The sequence below is a fragment of the Dipteris shenzhenensis genome, chromosome 28 (assembly GCF_047967505.1).
Source record: "Dipteris shenzhenensis isolate YYH24624 ecotype China chromosome 28, Dip_SZ_1.0, whole genome shotgun sequence".
Taxonomy (NCBI): Eukaryota; Viridiplantae; Streptophyta; class Polypodiopsida; order Gleicheniales; family Dipteridaceae; genus Dipteris; species Dipteris shenzhenensis.
The window spans coordinates 23,420,559-23,437,177 of NC_141623.1; the positions used below are offsets into that span (position 1 = coordinate 23,420,559).

Consider the following 16,619-nt stretch of genomic DNA (forward strand, 5'->3'; position numbering starts at 1 on the left):
TACTTGTAAACTAAACTAATTTAACTACTTGAAATATAGCACCACTAAGCTAGTCATCAATTGCCACCATGCTAGCATTAAATAGGAAGGAAATGGAAACTTATAATAATAAGGGATTGGAGAGAAAAATAATGGTGTGGTAAGGATTAAGTGGCGGCCCTCAGATCTCGATTAGTATTAAGTGTGATGCCTTAATTTCAATGCTTTTTAGCCACCCATATTGTAGCCAAAGAAATATCCATTAGGCTCCTACAGCCACCTAGCTTGCATGATGGGTTGATCAACAAAGTTTACAATTCTCTTCAAAGGGGGTTTAGGGTTTTGTGCTTTCCCCTTGTTAAAATGAAGTGCCATGTTGGGAAAAATTTCTTATGATGCCCCTTCTAATTGTTGGCAATTTGATCAAAATATCTTAACTAGAAGGATGACAAGCTTGTCGTGGTGGCTCACTGGGCACTAGCTATTTGAATGCCATGTAAGCTCATCGACTTCCCATTGCTCTACCCTAATCTTTGCCGCATTTTTTGAGTTCTAGCTGGTCTACCCTCATCTCTATCACCCTCGTTGACTTCACACACCTCCACCCTCATCTCCCACTCTTATCTCCTACTCCATTGTCTCCCACCCTTATCTCCACCACCTTTGTTGACTTCACACTGCTCTACCATTGTCTTTACCAACCTCGTCAACTTCATATAGCCCCACCCTCATCTATTTCTCCACCCTCCTCTGGCTCGACCCTTGTCTCCACCCTCTAGCTATGTCCCACATTTAGTTGATTTGGTTCTTATTCCTAGCTTTCTCAAAAGCAGTGCCAATTCTCTCCCACAATCATAGAGTGGTCAAGATGCTAATGGACCTTAATTGGATAGAAAATCTACTTGATTTGCTCCACCTGAAAACTCCATTTGAGTCCTACACTGATAATGTTTATTTGTGGATTCTATATTGGCCGCATAGCCAAGTTGACCAGGACACAAATTTAAATGATCTTCCTTGAGTTTTTGCGACATCAAGCTTTTTATGACATCAAGCACAACCAAAACGAGATTAAGGTCGTTCTTAAAAAAGTTGGGTAGCTCACCAGCTAAGCCTGAGTATCAAGTGAACATTTTTGGATGCCTAGCTTACCAGAGTTGAGTTGAGCTTTCTTGTGTTGATAAAACACCTAGCTCACCAGCTAAGCTAAGCTTTTTGTATATAAGATGAGCTTTCTTTATAGTAGGAAATTTGATTTTAAGTTCTCCAAGGGGACATATAAGCTGAGCTTTCTTTATAATGGGAAATTTGGATTTAAGTTCTATAGGGGAACATATTAAGCTGAGCTTTCTTGTATCAATACAATAACATTTTGTAACACCTTTTTGTATCTAACCCTATATGTCCCCGTAGAAAACTTTTAATGGAAATTCAATCAATTAGATCCCTTCTCTCCTTCACAAATCAATGTGGTTAAATGTCCCCCTAGAGAACTTTTAAAAGGAAAGCGATAGGGCAATCTTAATTTTTTACATGCACTTAGGTTAATTCAATCTAGTCATTATAAATTAGCTTAAACTCATTGATTTGTGAAGGAGGGGAGGGATATAATTAATTCTCTCTCTCTCTCTCTCTCTCTCTCTCTCTCTCTCTCTCTCTCTCTCTCTCGGATCCCTCTTGAAATGGCCGGCCCAACTGGTGTAGGGTCTAGCAACCTCAATGAAGTGTGGATCTATTTAAACTCCCTCTCATCGGAGCCAAAGATACGATATGCAAATGGTGGAACCATTATGCTAGGTGAGGATAACCCCATAATAGACAAGGGCATTCATGTGATGGCTATCACACATGTAAATGACCACCTGCAGACTACACAAGTGGAAGCCATTTAGGAGAGTGGATTGGGGCACTTGTACATGCTGAACATGGAGTTGTCGCGTGACTATGTGCTAGAGAGAGGAAAGAGTGCATCTGCCCATGCTCCACCCACAATAGATCTTACCCAAAGTCCAGCCAATTTGAGGCAGAGACCATGCGAATTGGACCCATCATTCCAAACATGAGGGAAGGCAACCATTGCACAAGCTACACCCACAATAGATCTCACGGCTATCCCAAGAAGCTTGAGCTTGAGGCCGAGTTCAAGCCATGTTGAACAACCATTAAGAGGCCATGGCATGGCACTCATCTATGATGACAATGATATAATAGCCGCAATGGAGGGTCCTCAGGCAGTCATTAGCATGTCGTCATACATCAAATCTTTTGGGGGATGTCATCGACTGCTTCATCAACTGTTGCACAATTCAACCACAGTGGAGAAGTTGATTGAAGTTCCGACAATGTACAATGGGAATGTTGTGTTTGAATTGCCGCCCACATCACATGGAGGGAGTGCAATGGACGGCATGGAGCAAAGTATGACGGCCATTGTTGGACGAAACCAATGTCGACAAAAATGACGTTTCCTTGAAAAGTTCATCTCAGTAGGTGTGTGGGTGAACTAGAGTGTAAAAAACCCCTTTGCTCTGGCAGGTCGATTAATGGATTGTAGAACCGCACTGCATGGATAGCTCTAAATTTGAGTCTAATAGTGCTTCAAGCTACAAAGCTTGCAATCCAGGAAGAACATCGCTTCGAAATTGGTGGCATTGAAAATTTCCATGGAATTTGAATGCTATGAAGTGAGGGAAGCACAACACATGCTTTCCATTCTAGCTACATCATCTCATTCAAGCTTTCATATGTGTCCTCTCTCATAGACATTTTCTCCAACTCCAATTGATACTTGACCAAAAGTGCTATGTGCTCGGATCTTTTTCTTTCATGGAAGCATTTTCAAGCTCCTCATGCAATAGTTGAGCTCGCAAAGTGAGATGTGTGGTTCAATTTTCAAAGGTCATATCCACCAAAGCTTCCATAGACAAACAAGCAAGAGAATCTTGTGAGTTGTAGTACTCCCTTACTAAGGTTAATTTAGTTAATTTGTGAGGCCCTTCTAAGGTTCATTAAGTTAAATTTTCATGGGAAGGGAGAACTAAATAATTGAGTTTCTAATGCCACCTTATGTAATTTAACTCACTTGCAATGGTATTTTAATACAAAATTGTTGGCTTTGGTGTGACACCCATTGATGTTTTCAATTTCTTATTATGGATTTCTAAAAAAAGTGTATATAATCTTCTTAGCTTAGAGAACTTGCAACACACGAGGATCAGGGTGGCCTATAGACATCTATGTGTGTTTTACAACAACACACACTCCTGTCTTTGAGTTTCCTAACATACTAGGACTTACAATGCTCAAAGCTCCTTTGCCCAATCAAAAGGTCAGGGTTCTGAGCCATAAACTTTGGATACAACTCCGTCTGCTCACCCAACAGGTGGGAAAGAAAATTTCAAGGAAAGAAATACTATGAGAAAAACAAACACAGGTATGTGCAAAAACTAGTCTAATAAAGCTACTATAAAACAAAACAATTCCACTACTATAGAAGAAAACAATTTAAATGATCGGGCTAGTTTAAGACAATCACATAAGTCCAAGCCAACTCAGTTTTGGAAATTGACTGGTATATGACTTGAACCAGCTTGTAAATGAAACAACTTAAATCATTTAACTACTAGGAAACACAAAAGTTTCAACCGACCACTCGGCTAGTCATTAATTATTACTATCTCTGTGAAATATATTTATGTTTCAACCACACTGATTTTGGGCAATCACATAAATCTTGTTTGACATGAGCTAGCTCAATGATATACTGCATGATATTCCAACCATCGGGTTCGTTAGGACACTCACATTGAGTCCAAGCCAACCCGGTTTGGAAATTGACTGGTACATGATCCAAACCAGCCCAAAAATCAAACTTCAATAATTCAACTACTAGGAAACATGGCAATTTTAACCAACCACCGGACTGATCATCAAATTTTTTTATTTGTGAAATATATCTTTATTTCAACCACACTAGTTTATTGTTTTACCTGAGCGAGTTAAGTGATATATTGCATGATGTTCCAACCACCGGGCTAGTGTGGACACTCACATTAAGTCCAAGCCATAGCAAGCCATAGCCCGACTTAGAAATTATTTAGTATATGACCCAAACCAACCCGAAAATTAAACTTAACTAATATTTTACTAGTAGGAAACATAACAATTTCAACCACCAGGCTGCTCATCAATTAGACAAGAACAATATATTGTTGTTTCTTTCTCTTACAAAATATATTACCGTTCAACCATGTTGGTTTAAGACAACCACATAACTAGTGTTTGACCTAAGCCAATACAGTGATTTATTACATGATGTTCTAAACATTGGGCTAGTTTAGGACAATCACATTAAGTCCAAGCCAGCCCAGTTTAGAAATTAAACAATTAAACTATTCCAAAGCTCATTCACATACAATCATAGGGCTAGTGGAATATATTGTTGTTCAACCACACTAGTTTAGGACAATCACATAACTAGTGTGACCTTGATGTTCCAACCATTGGGCTGGTTTAGGACAATCGCATTAAGTCCAAGCCAGGTCGATTTAGAAATTACATAATTAAACTATTCCAAAACTGAATCACAAATAACCACCAGGTTGGTGAAATATATAGCTATTCAATCACGTTGGTTTAAGACAATGCTGGCTCTTTCTCACGGATTCTGCAGGAAGAGAAGCGTTTTTTGAGTATGCAAGGTTTCGAGGCTTTTTATCATCTACAGATATATCGGTGTTGTCATTTGTAGTATAAGTGTAGCTTAAGAGGGTCATATTCTGATGAGAGACGTAGGCTTAAGTGTGGTAAGAAAACATACTACATGCATGTGTGAAAGAAACATGCATCATCATAATTAGGGTAATGAAGGCTTTTGCCTTGATTGGGGTTTGAAGGGTTTAGAAGGAGTTTAAGGGTTAGAGGGGGGTTCAAGTCTTAGGACGTTTCAGGGTTTAGTAGAGGTTCAAGGTTCAGAAGGAGGGAGGAAGGAGGACCCAAGGTTCAGGATAGAGTACATGGCAGAGAACTCGTCTCCCTCATAGATCATGGAGGTCAAGGGTTATGGGACTAAGGGTTTAGGGGAAGCATAGGAGTGGGAGAGGAAGAAGGTATAAGAGCAAGGGGAAGGAGGAGAGGGTGGAGAAGGGAGGACAGGGTGGAAAAGGGAGGAGGAGGAGGGAGGAGAAGGGAGGTCCTGGAGGAGTTGGGAGGAGAAGAGGAAGAGGAGGGGTTGCAAGGTTGGAGGAGAGGGGAAGAGTTGCAAGGTTAGGACATGATTTTGGACATGGAGTGCAAGGAAGCATGGGCACTTGGAGACCATTGCTTGGAATACCAAAGTAGAACTCAACACAATGTCCCAAAGAGTATGGGCTTCATTCCATTATGGGGTATTTATACAAGTTGGAGAGCTTCTCTCTCTGCATGTAGGAATTGTAAGACATTCTCTCTCTATATGTAGAGCTTGCATCTAGGATACACATATAGAAGTTGCATGTTGCATGTAGAACATGCATGTAGGAGTTGCATGTAAAACATGCATGTAGGAGTTCCATGTAGAACCTGCATGTAGAAGTTGCATGTACAAATTGCATGTAGGAATCGTATGTAGAACTTGCACGTAGAACATGCATGTAGGAGTTGAATGTAGGACTTGCATGTTGAAGATGCATGTTGAGGATTCCTAAGATAAATTATTCCTAGCCTTATGCAAGTACAATTAGAGCTTTGCCACTACTCTATACACACATTTTGCGCTACACCGAAGTCCATGTTGGCACAGAGACAACATACCCCTAGATCCATTTTATTACCCGTCCTCAGATTATGGCTTATTGTGATCACGGATTTGGGATGCCATGTGCATAACCTAGTGACCATGGAACTTGTGGCATGCTAGTTGATCCTGCTGTAAAGCCTTGGCACCATACAATTTTCGCTATGTTTCCAATAAGCCTGTATCCACCATTTGTTCAAACAAAGATATGTGGCGTGCTTTTAAGAAGATGGTTAGTTGTTTCCAAACACAAAATCTTAAAGCTAGGAATACCTATTACAAATGAGATGAGGCCATTCTTATTCTAAAGTATTATTTGTTCACATAGCATCTTGCAAATGTTAATGTATGGCATGTGGATGTCAATGTGCCAACGCAGCTCCAATCTATGTGCTAAACTCAAATTGCTATGTGCTAGATCCAAATCCATATGAACCCAAGGAAGGGCATGTTCCATAGTCTTATAATTTTTGGAGAGGAAGTGTGCCAACTCTCCCACATAAATGTGTGGTTATGTGCTAAATGCAAAGTACTATAAGCCAAATGCAAAGTGCTATATGCGAGATTCAAAATGCTATGTGCAAAAGTACTCTATGGCAAATGCAAATTAAAATGAACAAGAAGACAAATTTTGTTGAAGTATATGACAAGTGCAAAGTGCTATGTAACAAATGCAACGTGTTATGTGTTAAAATCAAATTGCTATGTGCTAGATACAAATTGATCTGAACCCAAGGAAGGGCATATTCCTTAGTCTTATAATTTTTGGAGAGGAAGCATGCCAACTCCCCCCACACAACGTGTGGTTATGTGCTAAATGCAAAGTACTAAAAGCCAGATGCAAGCCAAATGCAAAGTGCTATATGCTAGATTCAAAATGCTATGTGCAAAATTAAAAGTGCTTTGTGGAAAATGCAAATTAAATGAATAAGAAGACAAATTTTTCTAAAGTGTACAAGTGCAAAGTGCTATTTGTTAAACTCAAATTGCTATGTGCTAGATACAAATTGATATGAACCCAAGGAAGGGCACATTCCTTGGTCTTATAATTTTTAGAGACGAAGTGTGCCAACTCTCCCCCCACACAATGTGTGGTTATGTGCTGAATGCAAAGTAGTATAAGCCTAATGCAAAGTGCTATATGCCAGATTCAAAATGCTATGTGCAAAATCAAAAAGTCTTTGTGGCAAATGAAAATTGAAATGAACCCAAAGAAGGGCACATTCCTTGGTCTTATAATTTTGGTGAGGAAGTGTGGTAATTATCTCCCCACCAAAAAATATGGTCATGTGCTAAATGCAAAGCATTATGTGCAGAGTGTAAAGTGCTATGTGTTGAATTCAAAGTGTGATGTGCCAAATACAAATTTCTATGTGCTAATTCAATTTTTTGAAAATAAAACGTGTGGTTATATGCTAAAATTATAGAATTCAAATTAAACATATGCTTAAACATGTGCTTATATGCTAAAATTATAAAATTCAAAGTAAACATATTCTCTAATAATACAACTACCTGCCCGAATCTAGTTAAGTTAATCTTCTTGTTGTGTTTAGGCATGATGATGATGGGTGAAACCTAATCAGCATGCTATATCTCATAGATGAATCCGTCATCTAATATTTTTCCCAGTTCATCATAAACCATGGTGCCATATTTTGGATTTGTTTGATAAGGTCTACATACCTTATGGTGGGCACCTTCCCTAAAGGTATTGTGTGTACTACCACTTCTGGTGAAATTCCCTTCATTTCCTTGTATGACCATGCTAGGCACTCTCAGTATTCCATTAGGAGTGCTTTGAGCTTTGTTTCATCTTCTTGTGTAAGCTGTTTACCAATGAATACCAATTTTTCTTCTTCCCCTTCAAGGGCGAGGTTTATTGTGCAAGCTTTGGCTAGTCTCTCATAGATTGGACTCTCTCCAATGTTATCGATTTCTTGCACATCAAATTCTCTTACTGGTCTTGGCATTGCTATGGGGACACTACACTTGTGTAGTTCTTGAAGTACTCTGGCACTTCTCGAAGATTAGCCTCTGATGGTGCTAAACTAGCCTGACATGTGCTATGGGTATGGGTGGCATAGTATCATTTACCAATTGAAGTCTCGTTATCAAGCTTCATCTGCACATGTGGCTTAAACTTTCGAAACTTCTTATGTTGGGAAATATGAGGTAACTTTTCCACTCGCGCAAACTATTCCAATTAAGGGTTCATTTGCTATGCATCATCCTTCAAGTCCATCAGGGGATCATTCAAGAGGAGGTGGCTCAGATTTTAGGAGAGCTGGATACAACTTGACGATTCGTTCAAACTCATTGAAGTGTTCAGCTTTGGATTTGCGATGGCAATATCCTCCTTTAGCTTTCTTGCGGGAGAATCGCTAAGTCATTGTCAAAGACATGGTCTTCAAATTGAGCATTTTTAGCCTCTGTTTCAAGGTCCCAAGGAAAATCTGAGTCCTTATTATCATGGATAGCTTGTTCAAGTTCAGGAGAATGGCTAAGGAATTGTCAAAGACATGGTCTTCAAATTGAGCATTTTCAGCCTCTGTTTCAAGGTCCCAAGAAAAATATGAGTCCTTATTATCATGGATAGCTTGTTCAAGTTCACCATTCTAGTGAAGGTCAACAAAAAAGAATGGAACCTCTAGATCAATTGGTTCTTCACGTGTAAGTGGAGGATTTACCTGCATGACATTAGCATTAATTTGCGAGAGATGGGATCTAGTGAATGGTAGTTGTCAATGGTCACCAATGCTTGGATCCAATTGTTGACATTTCTTTGATCTAGTGAATGGTAGTTGTTAATGGTCACCAATGCTTGGATCCAATTGTTGACATTGCTTTGTGTATCGCCCGCCTCTAAGGCATGTTGTTGTTGTTGCAAAGGGGCTGATTTGCTTGAGATTATCATTGAAGAGGTTTCATCCAATGCTCTAGGCACAATTGGTTTTATTGCTCTTATCCCCACATCGACTCTTACTGTGGTGTTGCAATTTTGGATTGTCAATCTATTAGTTTCCCAATCATGGAGAACTGATGCCTCATGCAACCAAGGTCATCCAAGCAAGATTTCATAAGATTTCTTGGGGAGATTCAAGATTGTGAATTGAAGAGAAATGCGGACTACTGTGACTTTTGTTGACACTCCATTCACTATTCCCGTAAATCATTTGCAAGGCGTATGTTGAAATTAGCCTTTTGCATTGGTGGGAGACCCCATTCACCATAGAGCTCCTTGGATAGGATATTCATTGTGGATCAAAGGCACAGTGATGTTGTGTATGTCATCTCTCTCACTCATTCGCACAGGGATATCTTTTATGCCTTCCATAGGTGGAGGGGGATTTATGAGTTCAATCCATTCTTTTTGACTATGATCCCACGCACACACTCCTTTAAAATTAGTTTTAAATCCACCTAGTTCTTGCATAACTCCTTTCTCCCATGAAGGAGATCCTAATGATGATGAATTGTCAATTCACTTACTCCCGTACTTGATGGCTTTAGCAAAAGTCAAAGAAAGTGTTCTTGCATTTACAATGAGGTACCCTTATGAAGGCCACGTGATTGAGAATATTGCAGTTGCATATGGTGAGCATCCAACCAAATTATTCATTGAAGTACTCGTTGAAGATCACACTGACATGGAGTGTGTTGATGCTAACATTTCACTCTTAAGTCAAGATCTGCAGCCCACAAACTGGCCTACTATCCAAAAATGATAGCGGATCTTTCACATGACATGATAGAACAAATTCTTAGATGTAATTCTTATGTAAAACAATATCCACCATACATTGTTCCTTGAAGGCAAGATTGTATGCACATGGTATATTTTGTAAAAAGACTTGTACATAGTGCTGATACTTGGCTATTTTTAATGCCACTTTCATAAATACAGATGTTGTTATCTTTGTAAATGACTAGAGGGTAATAGTGATAATACAGATGTTGTCATCTTTGTAAAGGACTGGAGTTTAATAGTGATAATACATTTGGGTGATTTTGCAGCCTTTTGTCTTTACATGTGCTTCTTTACATGTGTGTATGAAATGGTCACTTTTGCTTATCATTTACATGTATGACTAAATAGTAGTGTTCCTTTGACAAAAATTAGTTTTAAATAATATTGTTTGTTGTCTATTGCTTAGTTCAATCAATTGCAAATAGTTTTGGTGTTTGCTATTAAATCAGTGCCTTACCATATCTGACCTGAAGAATAAACCATTCAGTAGTCTCAAAACACATATGGCGATGCAAGCCACTCCAAAAAATAAGTAAACTAAGTGATGGAATGGATTTATTGAGGTTTTGACAAAGACTCACAGGAAAAAAACATATTAAAAAATGCTAACTAGAGTCACTGAGAAGATGTACCAATGCATCCTCACAACCAAGCCCAACTACCTCTAGAGCCATATGTTTCACAGTGGACCAATAGCTTTAGCAATGTATCCAATTGTATTCTTAGTGGCCCTCCTGATCCCTTTTTTGTGAGATTTAAGCATTTATAGGAGCTCAAAACATATTCTCATCCACTACTGAGCTAGCACAAACTCAGCTCCTCTGTTAGCAGTTCTCCCTACTAGATCAATGCAACTCTCTTGAACTTTCTCATGTCTATTCTTTAAAATTGGTGTTAAATGCGAAAGTAGGTCCTTGATGGGATGCATCATTCTTTCATTACAATGCCCTTTAATGCATCCAATATGGACCCAAGAACTTTCGGGTACTCCTCCCCCAAATTTTCATATAAAACCACACCAAGATGACCCATAAGCTGCTCCTTAGAGCACTGCTTCATTATAATTGCAATCCTAGAGATAATATCAACTGCTTGTTGCCTTACTTTTGCACTCACGTTGGCCTAAAGCATTCACTACTACTACCACAAATCCATTAAGCATCACATTAGCATCAATGTTGTTGTTTGGTGTATGGAATAGAAATGTTTAGTACTAATAAGCGGCCTTTTTAGCCATTAACAATACTCTAAGTAATAACAAATAATTATGAAAAAATGGTATGTATCTGTACCATGACTGATTTCAAACATCAAACAATATGGATTTGCTAATATGGTGACTTGACAATCTTTCATTTAAAAGTTGCATCATTGCACTACAAAAACATTACAATGCCCTTTAATGCGTCCAATATGGACCCAAGAACTTCTGGGTACTCCTCCCCCAAAAATGGCAACAATACAAAATAAGGTTAAAATGGAAGCAAACTCTCGTAATCTACATCTAGTTTTCTTAAGAGTTATGCAACAGTTCTTAAAATGAAATGTTTTCCAAGATTCGTTTGTGCATCTCCTTGACCTTGTGCTTTACTTGCAACATTTTGAATTAAACACCGCATCAGCATGCACTATAGCAGGAGGTGCATCTTTTAGTAAGGAATAACCGCTTTTGCATTTATGGATTTTTGCATAAAAGATTCCATATACAACTTCATCTCCAATGCTGAAAACATTGCCTCTACCATCCATCACTTTCTCTGAGAGTATTTATTACTAAAACCCAATATGCAACGTTTTGAGCGACTTCCTTTGATGGTGTGGCAGTTCCATGCTTTAGACCTGTCAACATCACCAACCTTTACTTCTACAAAGAGCCGTTGTTCAAAATCATATCCCATATTCCATGTCAACCATTCCACAATGTCGTGTGCATTATGTAGCTTTTTACCATTTACATCCAATTGCTCACTAGTTTATGACTGCACTGACCCCATCATCTTCTCCCTTGCCATGATTGCTACCAAAAAATTTCTACATCATCCGAATGTTAGTCAAAGAGCAATACCTAGCATAACAAACAATAGAAAAAGTATGTTATATATTGCATGCAACATCTTTAGCGTGATGTAGGAATTAAAAAAGGCAGTGTCTAATGTCTTACCTTGCAACAAAGTAAAATGGGCGAGTGCCTTGAACTGAGATACTGTCCCATCTGACCAAACCCAATGTCTTTTAAACTTCAAGCCCTTAGACACCAACCATTGATTGTGGAGCATAAAGCAATGCTGCATAAACAGTGTGTCATGTTCTATACCATCTGAAATGTAAAAGATGGCTTGCTTTTTTATCTCACTCATCTCCTTCCAATAGAAAATATGAACCAAGATGGTGACTTGGTCATTATGCCAATGCATTGATTGAACTTCATATAGTTCTCTACAAAATCAACAACCGAAAGCACCACATCATCTGGAAAATTTGTGGTGCACTTTTTAAATTGAGAGAGTTGCCGGTAACTACCAAAGTTGTGAGTGGTAAAAACATTTAAGTGTTGCAAGTATTGTGGGATGATGATGGAGGGAGGTGTTTCCTTGTATAAGAATTATATTCTCTTCTTTGCATCAGCTTTCCCATATCCTCAGTGACATGCTCATATGTATTCCATCTTATCAATACACCATTTGCATCATTCAACTCATATGGTCAAAAGGATGACTTTGGGCACTTATCACATTTTCCCAATAAGCATTCAAGCTTGTGCCATATAGCATCCTCTTCCTTTGGACAGACTACTGAATGCCACATTATTGACATCATAGAAGAATAGGTGCTAGTGTGAGAAACACACGTTTCTTCCCCTTGGGGCCTACAAACCTTGCATAAGCAATCACACATATGTCCATGCAATGATACGCTATTCTATCTCACAGAATTCACTGCTTTTTGGAACAAGTCTATTCTTGTATGGTAAACATAACAAGTAGTATTCCTTTCCTTTAGTTTGTTAAAGAAACAGGGCTTAGATTCTGAAAATAATGGAAACCAATGTCTATGGAAGGATGTTTCTCTTGGAAATTTAGGAGTAATTATGCTTGCAAAACCAATCATCAACAAAAAGTTTGTGTGAGGAATAGAACACAATAGTACTAAACAGGATTAAACTGAAGGCAATATGGTCCTTAAGGGGTCCCCTTTAGGGGCAAGTGACAAAATATGAAGAGGGGAGAGGAGAAGAGTGGAGATGAGGAGGGAGGGCACAGCTAGAGAGCATAGCTAGAGAGCACACCACAAATGACTAACTATACACTAGATTTAGTTGAAAATGTAGAATATATACAAACCCATTTAGGGTTAGGGTTAGGGGATCTAACCCTTTCCTTTATAGCACTCTATTGGGTTAGTGCTATGCACATATGATCACATAATGTTGAGCGTAAACTCTCAACACCTTCCCTCAAGATCAACATCATGAAGTAGGCCTTCCCTCAAGATGATGATTCTGGGGAATTGAAGAAGGACTGAGCATTACATTCCATCACACCCCTTTAATGGGAATGCCCTTCTTGTGTGTCAAACTAAGAGCTAATCGGTGTTTCTCAAAAAGCTCTTTACCGAGTGGTTTGCTAAAGATGTCTGCAACATACATTCTCTTTACTATCACAATGATGCAGTGTGATGTCACCAAGTAACACTCTTTCTCTGATGAAGTGATCTCTGACATCAATGTGCTTTGTCTTGGAGTGATATATTAGATTCTTGACCAATGCTTGAGCTGATTGATTATCACATTATATTGTTGTTGGATTTGACTCATCAAAGTAATCTGTTTCTGACAATAGTCTTTTGAGCCATATAGCCTCACATGCACCTGTAGTGAGTGCTCTATATTTTGCTTCGGTCGAAGAAAAAGAAATAGTTGGTTGTTTGTTTGACAACCATGATATAGCACCTTAACCAAGGAAAAATACATATCCTTGTGTTGATCTCTTGGTCTCATGATCTCTGGCATAGTCACACTGTCACAGTATCCATGCAACCGTGGATGACTTCCTCTATATTCTATCCCAAACTGTCTCGTACCTTTGATGTATCTCAAGACTCTTTTGGCTACATTCTAGTGAGACTGTTTTGGATTTGCCATAAACTATGCTAGTGAGCTTACTGCATAAGAAATATCTGGCCGAGTGATAGTTAGATATATAAGAGATCCGATGAGCTGCCTGTAGTACCTATCATCGACTATAGGCTTTTTTGAATCTTTAGTAAGTTTCAAACTCTGCTCCATGGGAGTGGTTGCAATCTTGCAATCTGCCATATGAAACTTCTTCAGAAGACTGTCAACATACTTGAGCTGACTCATGAATGTACTATTTGAATCTCTCCAGAACTCAATTCCACGACAATAGTGCATAAGTCCAAGATCTTTCATGTCGAACTCTATAGATAAGTCTTGTTTTAGTTTTGTGATGAAGCTATCCTTGCTTCCAGTCACAATCAGATCATCTACGTACAAAAGTGCAATAGTAATGTTTGTAAGGAAATAATACAACGTCTGTGCTCAACAGATAATAGGATCTCATATGCAAGAGGGAAAACAAGATAGTATGGAGAATCAAAAATTTGATTACCGTAGAATTGATACAATAGATGGCGTTGCCTCCCAACCATGCGCTCCTATGAAAGAAGCTTCGACGGCGTGCTGGAAATAGTAGAAGACCGGAGGCTGGATGCTAAGGAATCAGGGTTGCTGTAGCCAGTGATGAAATGGGCTTCACAGGCTTGCTCTTATATAGCTACCAGTCATAGTCAGTTAGGCTCAATTAGGTGACCGACCCAGTCTGCCCAAAACGGTCGACTGGGGGTCGGTCCCGAAATAGGCCACCGACCATACGATAGAACCGGTGCGCAAAACAGAGCAACTAACCTACATTCTCCGTTCGGCCCAGAGCCATCCGGGATCATTTGAGGCTCCAAACGGGCCCCGCAACGTGAGAGTGGGCTGCCCCAGGAAATGCTCCATCTACCCTCAGTGCGGTAAGTCAAGGGATGCCTTCCCGCACTTGCATGTAGCCTAGTTGGCAGTGTGCCAACTCTATCTAAAGCCGTCCAGCCATCAAGGCACACATGGCCCCCATGTGGTGTCCAAACCAGGACCTATCGGATAACCGAGCTACTCAAATGCCTTCTCCTCATATGGGGGGGCTTACAAGTAGAGTTAGCTGGTTCCCGCGTAGTTACATGAGAGTGGAGCATTGATATCTAACACCCCCCCTCAATGTCCACCCGCAAGTGAACTTACTTTTTCGGCCCAATGCCAAGTCAATGAAGATGCCTCTCCAGCAAGTCTCTTCTAGGAGCCTTCGTGAAGATGTCCACAGCATTCTCTGTAGTTGGACAGTACACCAAGTCGACCTCTCGATCCATGATGAGCTCGTGTACAAAGTGATATTGAATCTCAATGTGTTTTGTGCGAGCGTGGAACACCGGGTTATTTGCAATCGCCATGCAACTCTGATTGTCACATGATAACTACGTAGGCTTGTTCTGCACTACACCCATGTCCCCCAAAATCCTCCTCAACCACATTGCCTCGCAAGAAGCAAAGCATGCAGATTTGTACTCGGCCTTGGTAGAAGAAAGAGCAACTGTGGGTTGCTTCTTGCTGACCCATGACACAACTCTAGATCCAAGTGAGAAACAGTACCCTGTCACTGATCTCCTGCTATCCACATCTCCTGCCCAATCCGAGTCACAGAATCCGGTTAAGATGTTGCCCTTGGTATAGGTGATGCCATAATCAAGTGTGCCTTTGATGTATTTCAGCACCCGCATCCCTGCCCTCCACCAATGGTTCTCCTGGGGCTTATTGCAAAACCTGCTTAGTACACCAGTCACAAAACTGATGTCCGATCGTGTGTTGCATAGGTAAATCAAGCTGCCCACAAGTCTTTTGAACTTTGCTTCGTCCACCAGTGGTGATGAATCCTCGTTTGAGAGCTTCGCGTCAACCTCCATAGGGGTACCGACTGTCTTGCACTCAGCCATGCCAAATGCCTTCAGTATCTCTCCAGCATACTTCAGCTGTGAAATGAAGATCTGTTTCGGCTCCTGCCAAACTTCAATCCCCAAACAAAAATGCATCAGTCCGAGGTCTGTCATTTCAAACTCTCTTCCTAGCAAATGCTTCGTCTACGAGATCTTCTCTTCATGGTTCCCTGTTATGACAAGGTCGTCCACATAAAGGACCATGATCATACACCTGCCTCCTTCTCTGAAGATATACAAATTTGCATCAGATGGGCTCCTCCTGAACCCATTTTGCAGAAAGTAGGCATCAATTCGTTGGTACCATGCTTGTGGGGCCTGTTTCAGCCCATAAAGTGCCGTTTTCAGTTTGCAGACTTTACCTTCTGAACCGGGGATCTCAAAACCTGATGGTTGTTCCACATATACATCCTCCTTGAGATCTCCATTCAAAAAGGTGGATTTCACATCCATCTAAAACATGGGCCAATTTCCCTGGGCAGCTAAAGCCAAAAGACTGTGAATTGTGGTTAGTCGAGCTGTGGGAGCAAAAGTATCTTGATAATCAAAACCATGTACCTATGCAAATCCTTTTGCCATGAGCCGAGCCTTGTACTTATCCAACGTGCTGTCGGACTTGTACTTGGTCTTGTACACCCACTTGGTTTCGATTACCTTGCATTTTGGTGGTCGATCCACAAGGTCCAAAGTGTTGTTTTTCATTATGGAGCCATACTCCGACTGCATAGCCTCCATCCACCTATCATCGCCCTGTGCCTCTTCAAGACACTTGGGTTCATCAGCACGGATCACTTCTATCATTAAAGCATAGTTGACCAAGTGTTCCTGTGCCCTTCTTTGCTCCTCTAATCTCTTGGATCGATGGTCTTCAGATGGTTCCTCCTCAATGGCTGGAGGTTCTCTGTCATCCAAAAGCTGCTTTACCCACTTCGGGAATGGCTGTTGCCATTGTGGTTTTGCAGACTCTTCTTCATCTTCTTTGTCTTGAATCCTCCCAAGCACCGTTGGGGGAGTTCGGTTTGCTATTGGTGGTGGTACTAGATGGATATCCTGGTCTTGGTTGTCTGGGAA

At 40.2% G+C, this 16,619-nt stretch overlaps 1 pseudogene; it reads left to right on the forward strand.

Annotated features, from left to right (window-relative positions):
• Nucleotides 1–1,661: 1,661 nt before the first annotated feature.
• Nucleotides 1,662–2,653, forward strand: LOC147883342 (uncharacterized; annotated as a pseudogene).
• The last annotated feature ends 13,966 nt before the right edge of the window (nucleotides 2,654–16,619 follow it).